We start from the raw sequence: 8,463 nt of genomic DNA, 5'->3' as shown, positions 1-8,463 counted from the left end.
CAGGAGGCCTGTGATATGCAGGGGGTCAGATTAGATGCTCTAATGGTCTCTTCTGGCCATAAAGTTGACTAATTTCTGAAAAATTGAGTGTAGCATTGGGAGCAGCGTCTGATGTTTTCCTGTCTAGCCGGCTTGCTTCCTAGAACGAACGCTCCTTGAGTGGGGTGATCCACAGGGAGAAGCTCAAACCTCCACAGTGCCTGGGCAGGGGCAGGACATTAGCACAGCAAGGGAGGGGTGTGGCAGTGACATCACAAAGGCCTTTTGCAGGACCTCAGACTATTGGTCAAAGGTGGTGGGGAGGTGGTGACCTCACAGAGAGATGCTGACATCAGGCAGGCAGGACAGGGGCGAGGGGTCAGGGAAACCTCAGAGACCCCTGTGGCTTTGCTTCAGCAAGTCTCCTTCTCCAGGTCTCTCTTTGAGGACTGAGAGAGTATTCGGGTTCACGTACGTGGGCACCAGGAGGAACCTCTTTCGAGTTTTCTCCCTCCCTTTTAGTGAGTTACTAGAGACCAGCTGTCCCTGTTTAGAAGGTAAGAGCCTCCTCGAGGTTTGAAACCTGTTCAGTCTGATCCATCTGGTGACCATTGAATTCTAGGCATGGAAAACATGAGCTTAAGGAGGCAGAATTTTATTGCGCACCTGGGATTTTGTCCCTTAGAATCACTGGGGTCATTAGGGTTTGTCCTTTTGGTTTCACCTTTTCCTCCATCCGTCTCTCCCTCCTTTCTCTTTGTCTCTTGCTTCTTTTGTCCTTTCTCCTGTTCCCCTCCCAAGACCAGGAGGGGTGTGCGTATGTGTCTCAGGTGAGTGCTCTGCAGCTCCCACTGTGGGATGTCCACCCAAAAATGTGGGGCTGAAATAGTGCTCAGGCAGTGATCCCCACCGGTGACCTGGGCCATCCTTTGGGCGAAAGCCCTCAGCCTGCCGTCCTCAGTCTCTACCCTGATTGGCTGAGCAGGGGGTTATTGACAGGGAGGAGACTCAAGTCCTTGTTGTTCTCTTTTAAGCCCAAGGAAATAAGTCAGAACCTGTTATATGTTTGATGAATTTTGCTGCTCCTCTGCATTAATGGTCTCTGAGCAGTTCATGATTCTCTCTAACAATGCAATTCTCCTCAAATACTTGCTGAATATTTATTGTGCACTGTTGTTGGTCTGGAGCTCATCTGAGAGCACTTTATTCAGGTCATTCAGTGTCTGAAATTCAAGATCCGATGGTTAGTTTGAAAATCAGGGCTCTTGAGTCCTATTCCCAACTCTGCCACTGGCTGGCTGTGTGACTTAAGACAAGTCAATTCTCCTTTCTCAGCCTTAGCTTCTTCCTCTTTCAAGTAGGGATAATAATGATCCGCTCCTACCTACCTCACGGTGGGTGGGGATCCATTGGAGAGTGTCACTAGGAGTAGTGCATAATATGCGGTGTCCTATCACATTTACTCAGAGCAGATTATGACATAATAGAATAGCTGAAATAGTCTATTTGATTTGTATTTTTTTATTTTGAAATTGTTAAGAGCAGCAACTACTTAGCTCAGACTGAAGCATCTTATCTAATGTTTGAGATCTAAGTGTCTCCTCTTTGTGTGCGATGAGACAATTTAACACACTGTGACAAACAGGAGATGCTTTTGTTTTGCAACAAAATATTTGTGCAAAGAACTTTCATCCCACTTGTTTTGATTTCGAGAAACAAACTGGTTTAGTCTGAAGGGGATTTTCTGACAGAAATGGTTTCAATGAAATTTCCCCACCATCTCGATTCCTGGGCTCTATCCCTTTCTCTGGGTTTTTTTGGTCCATTAGAACAGGAGTCAGGACTGTTGGCTTCTCTTTCTGGCTCTGCCACCACCTTGCTGTGTAGGCCCTTGGGAAGGTCACGTCCCTTCTTTGTACTTCAGGCTTCTCCCCATCTGTCCAATGAGAACAGGGACAGTTCTCGAACTCTGGGCAGTCATTTTCAGCCGGGCCCCGGCAGGGATAACTTAAAATTTATATAGATATATATATATGTATATATAAAAAAGACTTTCATTCCTTAGGAACCGGTTCCCTATAAAAAGTTCTGATTTAAGGGATGTGCCACAGTATGTATTTTTTGTACCAATAGCGTTACCATGCGTCCGTATTTTCCCAGGAGGAATTTTTAAATTTTTAAACTTTAAAAGTTCCTCCCAGACAGTGATTTAAGAACCAAAAAGCTTGACATGTCCAGGAAAATACGGGTCCATGTTAACCCTACCTAAAGTTCTTTTTTAAAAAGATGGGCCTGAACTAGAAACAAGCTCTGTTTCACATGTGTGGGTCCCTGCCACTCCCTGGGGGTGCGCTAGTGTGACCAGATGTCCTGATTTTATAGGGACAGTCCCAATTTTTGTGACTTTTTCTTATATAGGATCCTATTACCCCCCACCCCCGTCCCGATTTTTCACACTTGCTGTCTGGTCACCCTACGGTGTGCACATGTGTGGGTCCCAGCTGCTCCCTGCCCCCCTCATTGAAGCAGGTGTGCAGGGTTACTGCCCTGGGAACTGCAGGGCATCAGTGGACATGGGGCTGGCTGGAGGCAGGGCAGGAGCTGACTGGAGGTAGGGTCTGGCTGCAGGCAGGGCAAGGGGTTCAGGGCTGGCTGGAGATGGGGTGTGTGGGACTGGCTGGCTTCAGGCAGGGGGGTGCAGCAGGGGTTGGCTGGAGACAGGGCAGGAGGTGTGGGGCTGGCTGCAGGCAGGGCAGGAGGTGCAGGGCCGGTGGTGTAGGGCTGGTGCGAGCAGGGGGGTGTGGGGAGCTGGCTGGCTTCAGGCAGGGCCGCAGGGGGTACGACAGGGGTTGGCTGGAGACAGGGTGCAGGGCTGGCTGCAGGGGGTGTGGGGCTGGTGCAGGCACGGTGTGCAGCAGGGGCTGGCTGTGGGCAGGGGGTGTGGGGCTGGCTGGAGGCAGGGGCTGGTGCAGGCAGGGCAGGGGGTGTGGGGCTGGCTGGAGATGGGCTGGCTGCGGGCAGGGGTGTGGGGCTGGCTGGAGGCAGGGGCTGGTGCAGGCAGGGCAGGGGGTAAGCGGCTGGTGCAGGCAGGGCAGGGGGTGCAGGGCTGGCTGGAGATGGGCTGGCTGTGGGCAGGAGGTGTGGGGCGGGCTGGTGCAGGCAGGGCAGGGGGTGCAGGGCTGGCTGGTGTGGGGCTGGCTGTGGGCAGGAGGTGTGGGGCTGGCTGGAGATGGGCTGGCTGCAGGCAGGGGGTGTGGGGCTGGCTGGAGGCAGGGACTGGTGCAGGCAGGGCAGGGGGTGAGGGGCTGGCTGGGGGCAGGGGTGCAGGGCTGGCTGGAGATGGGCAGGAGGTGTGGGGCTGGCTGGGGGCAGGGGCTGGTGCAGGCAGGGCAGGGGGTGAGGGGCTGGAGGCAGGGCAGGGGGTGCAGGGCTGGCTGGAGATGGGCTGGCTGTGGGCAGGAGGTGTGGGGCTGGCTGGAGATGGGCTGGCTGCAGGCAGGGGGTGTGGGGCTGGCTGGAGGCAGGGGCTGGTGCAGGCAGGGCAGGGGGTGCAGGTACAGAGGGTACAGCCCACCCTGTACGGTAAGTGCCCCCTCCCCCCTCAGCACCGGGGTAGCAGCAGCAGCCCGGGGCTTGGGGGCTATTTAAATGGCCTGGGGCTCCCCTGCTTCCACTGCCCCGGCCCTGTAAATAGCTGAGGGAGCCCTGGGGAAGCTGCGGGGCTCTGGGGGCTATTTAAAGGGCTGGGGTGGTAGAAGCAATGGGAACCCTGGACTTTTAAAATAGCCCCCAGCACCCAAAACCGCCCTACCCCAGCCCCTGCTGGGAGCCCCAGGCCCTTTAAATTGCCCCCTGAGGAAGCCGGGCCACCCTGGTACAGCGAACCAGCTCTTGCCAGTACGCAGTACCAGGGCTTGGGCACGGGGCCCTCTTAGGGGTGGGGCCCGATTCAGGGGAATCAGGAGAATCGGCCTAAAGCTGGGGTGGGGGTGGGGGTGGGGGTGGGGCAGGACTTGGTCCCATTCTGGACACCACCAAAAATTATACAGACCTGCCGCCCCCGTCCAGCCCAACCTTCTGCTGATACACCTCAGCCCACACCCCTGCAGGGTTTGAAGCTTCCATTGCTTAAATTCCAGGACACTGAGGGATTTCAGCTCCCCTTTGCCCAGAGGGAACCTTCACCCCACTCCCAGCCAGGTTCCTGTCCATGGGATCACTGTAGGGGGCTGGGTCCCGCTGGGTCTTTTCTCTCTCTATGACAGGCCAGGGTGCAATAACTGGGGCATCTGAGCACCCAGGACCTTCTGTGGGGCTGCCATTCCCCTTCCCCTTCTGTGGTCTCGTCTGTCATTGACTCCAGCCTTTTTTCTATCCATCGTCAGTGTTGGTGAAAACCAGTGTCAATGAAGCTTTTCTGTAGTAGGCCTGAAACTTTAATCGACCTAACAGGAACAAGGGACGTACATCTACCTATGTCAGCTAATTGCTTATTCGCTTGTTTGGATAGCTTATCAGCCATTTTGGCTCCTCAAGTGTATGCAGCTGTTTTTCCATGTATGCATCCAAAGTATCTAGTACAAAGGGTCAACGGATGTATCTTGTGTCCCCGTCAGAATGACAAATGTATCCTCAACAGATGTATCTTGTTTCCCCCACAAAATGATATATGTATCCTGCGTCCCCAATTATCCCCTAACAGATACATGTACAGGTTCTACAGGTCAACCAAATGACGTAGACGAACGTAGGCTAAGTTGTTTGTTACTGATTATAAAACGGCCCGTTCGGGCTTGTGGGGTGTGTCTCTTTCTCTGGCACTAGCCGAGAGGAGAACACCCACTCAGCTGACCGATCAATAAAGGGTGTGGTACTCGTCTTCCTGTCTCCATGCCTCCTTGGGGTAATTAGGTAAGCTCCAGGGGGAAATGAGCCCTTTTGGCTAACAGTCAGAACCATCCCAAGCCAGCTGCACTCGCCTCAGAAAGACAGTGTCCCCTGCTGGGTGTAAATCACTGACCTCCCTCCTCTCTGAGCACTGACTGCCCCTCTGTTTCCTTGCCTCTCAGTCTGTGCAGGTGGGACCTTTCCCTCCAGTGCTGGAGGATTCACACTTCTCATCTACCCTTGTCCCAAGCAGCACAGCGGGTGTGAATCTTACATGTACCAAGGTGACTTAGGAGCAGAACCCCTACCCCCCCAGACCTTTCATGCAATTGGCACTTGCCCCTCACTGAGCAGGATTGAAACTGGTGCAGGGAGACTGCTGGGCCACATCCCCTCTGGGCGTGAGCAAAGCAGCAGGGTGAAAAAATCAACCTGGAGATGGTGGGGATTGAACCCAGGACCTCATACATGCAAAGCATGTGCTCTACCATTGAGTTACATCCCCAGATAATCTTTGCTTGCTATGGGTTACACCACGGGTAGGCAACCTATGGCATGTGTGCCGAAGGTGGCACACGAGCTGATTTTCAGTGGTACTCACACTGCCCAGGTCCTGGCCACCAGCCTTGGGGGCTCTGCATTTTAATTTAATTTTAAATGAAGCTTCTTAAACATTTTAAAAAACCTTATTTACTTTACATACAACAATAGTTGGTTATATATTATAGACTTATAGAAAGAGACCTTCTAAAAACATTAAAATGTATCACTGGCATGCGGAACCTTGAATTGGAGTGAATAAATGAAGACTCGGCACAGCACTTCTGAAAGGTTACTGACCCCTGGGTTACACTCAGAGCCCTCTTGTTTCCAGAGCATCCAGTGGCCTAAGAGCAGCATGGGGGACACATTCCCTACTCTGAGGGCCAAACCTGCTGTCCTGGAGATTGCTGGTTCTTAGGGTCACTTTGCAGCAGGGCCAGATTTGATGTGTGGGGCAGAGAGAGTGGGTGCCCTGGACTCAGGGTGCAGAGATACAATCAGGCCTCTCCCCTGCATTGGGTGAGGGGTGCTGCCACCCCCTACTGGAAGGTAATGGGAGGGGAGGGGCGCTGTGAGTCACTCAACACTTGACCCCGGTGGCAGAAGTGCTGTGGGGAGCTCCAGGTGTGTCTAGGATCTGCTTTTTCCACCTGCCTGTGAAGTCCAGCTTTCCCCAGCACATTCACTGCGGTGCAATTGGGTCACTGTTTCCATGGCTGAACAGCAAAGAATCACTCCCAGTTTCCCTTCTATCAGCAGCAGGATTAGCCTGTGTCAGTGATTAATGAGGTGGATCTAGTTGTAGATTGTTATTCATTCCCCACCTTGACAATTAACACCGTCCCTTTCCCATGCAGATTCCCAGCAGCTCAGTGATCCTGGTAGCAGGGGTTGGGGCCTGAGATTTTCAGGGTCCTTTTTCCCCTCCACCTGCAGTGAACTCAGCTTTTCCCCCATCCCAGACAATCCATGAAAGATTGGGGCATAAAGAAAGAGGGTAGAGAACATCTCACGGCCAGGGCTGGATGTGCCCAGGGCCCCCTGCTTGTCCATTGTTTCCCTTGAATTTGGCCCCCTGCTTTGCACAAGGGACAGAGAAAGATCTCACTGTTCCTGTGTCTGTGCAAAGAAAATTGTGCTTCCCTAGGAAAGAGAGGCGGGAAATGGCCCCATGGAGGGCCAATTTCCTCGGAAGTAAGAGCAAAGGACTCAGGCTGAGAACTGATTTAACCCCACTCATCTGGGATTTAACAAATTCTCTTCCATGGAGCAGGGCCAGTTCCAGTGTTTTTGCCACCCCAAGTGGAAAAAAAAATAAAAAAGCTGCAGCTCTACCTCTGCCGCTTTTGGCCTCAAGTCCTTCGCTCTGAGAGGGACGAATTGCTGCTGAAGCCTCCCCTTTCCATTGACTGCCCCAGGGACCTGCTTGCTGCACTGGTGCCTGGAACCAGCCCTGCCATGGAGACACTGGGAAGAAAGGGGAATCAGGAAAATACCATGGATTTGTTTATGTTGTAAGTGAAAAACTGAAGCAGTTTTGGTTTAAAGTCACTTTTCCCTGACTGGGAATTGAACCCAGGCCGTGGCAGTGAAAATGCTAAATCCTAACCACTAGACCACCAGGGAGGTGATAATGTTATTTTTCTTCTCATTTATGTTACACTTTCTTAGGCTACTTTCTATCCACTTTCTGAAGTTGCTCATTGTCCATTCCCTGAGGGGCTAAGAGCAGAAAGCGCAGGAATCCCTGTACTCAGGGTCACAACCTCAGCCCAACCCAAGACACTGAAACAAACACAAATGATGCTTCAGCTTCCTCCAGCAGGATCACAGAGACACACAAAGAAAACCCAGCAGGAACAATCCTCCTCTGCCTTCATTTACCCCATCGCAACCCTCTCAGCAGCCCACTCTTGCGGGAAGGACACTGAGCTGATAGGAGCTCTAGCATAGAGACCAAGGGAGGGGTGTTGCACCCTCTCAGTGGGAGCTGATCACATTCTGACTCTGAAGGAGGAGGGAAAGGCCATGGCCACATGATGGAGCCAGTATGTACCACAACATGGTTCTTTTATATGGGATGACTCTGAACACTGACTGATCTCCACTCCCTTGGATTTGAAGCGATGTTTACTTTTGCACTTGGGAACCTATAAGGCTGAAGCAATGTTATGGATGGTGACACTATGATTAAAGGGTTATTTAATATTGTAGAAATTCTTAAAAACACTTAGCTTAAACTGGAACTGCCTGTTATTAAAGGCTGGTTTCCCCACGTCAGTTCCATAAGCTCTGCTAGAAACACCCTGGCTTCTCTCCTGCCTTGGTGGAAACTGGAGGGAATCGTCCCCTGCTGCCCTTGGCTCCAGGTTGGTTTTTCTGGGGAGGGGGCGTGGAATTGATTTGTTTGCTGTTGAGAAGGGAGCCAGGCCACTTTTCAGGGAACGAGAACTCCCAGCATCTTCCCAGCCCAGCCCAGGCTGCTGCCCTGTCCCAGCCTCTGTTCCCCTGGGGGCCCTGCGTGTTTAACTCTAGAGCAGGCCGGGAGCAGCAGCTGAGGCAGAGGACAGCCTGGGCCGGGCAGATAAGAAGGAGTTTAGCAAGCAAAAAAGGTAAAATGGCAGGGGAGTATCACCTTGGACTCGACGGTATTTCTCCATTGGTCTGTCTGCTTTGGGGCAGGGACAATAACACGTCCTGCTGCATTTGTTATTTCAAAGGACGGTTTAGGATTTTCAGTCTCACACACGGTGCACAAAGCAGGACTCAACCTTTGGCGTAAACTAAACAAGCTGCTCACAGATTCTGGCAGCCACAATGAGCATTTGAGTGAGAGCTCAGACCTGCCCCTGTCCCAGAGGGAGGGTGTCATCTGTGTGGGGACTGGACCACTGACCTACCTGCTCCTAACTCCCAAACGTTCAGTAACTCTATTATCAGTGCCTGTGAGTGTTATTTAAACCATAAGAAAAACCACACTGGGCTAGACCAAAGGCCCATCTAGCTCTGAATCTTGTCTTCTGACAGTAGCCAATCGCAGGTGCCCCAACAACC

General features: G+C 52.4%; 2 non-coding genes across 2 annotated transcripts; both read right to left on the bottom strand.

Annotated features, from left to right (window-relative positions):
• Nucleotides 1-5,299: 5,299 nt before the first annotated feature.
• On the bottom strand, nucleotides 5,300-5,371 carry TRNAA-UGC. The gene has a single exon. It is a non-coding gene; the product is annotated as a tRNA-Ala (tRNA).
• A 1,592-nt stretch (nucleotides 5,372-6,963) lies between these two features.
• TRNAE-UUC lies at nucleotides 6,964-7,035 on the bottom strand. The gene has a single exon. It is a non-coding gene; the product is annotated as a tRNA-Glu (tRNA).
• Between the last annotated feature and the right edge of the window lie 1,428 nt (nucleotides 7,036-8,463).

This window comes from Mauremys mutica, unplaced genomic scaffold (genome assembly GCF_020497125.1).
Source record: "Mauremys mutica isolate MM-2020 ecotype Southern unplaced genomic scaffold, ASM2049712v1 Super-Scaffold_100104, whole genome shotgun sequence".
NCBI lineage: Eukaryota > Metazoa > Chordata > Testudines > Geoemydidae > Mauremys > Mauremys mutica.
This window is presented reverse-complemented; position numbering and strand designations above follow the sequence as displayed.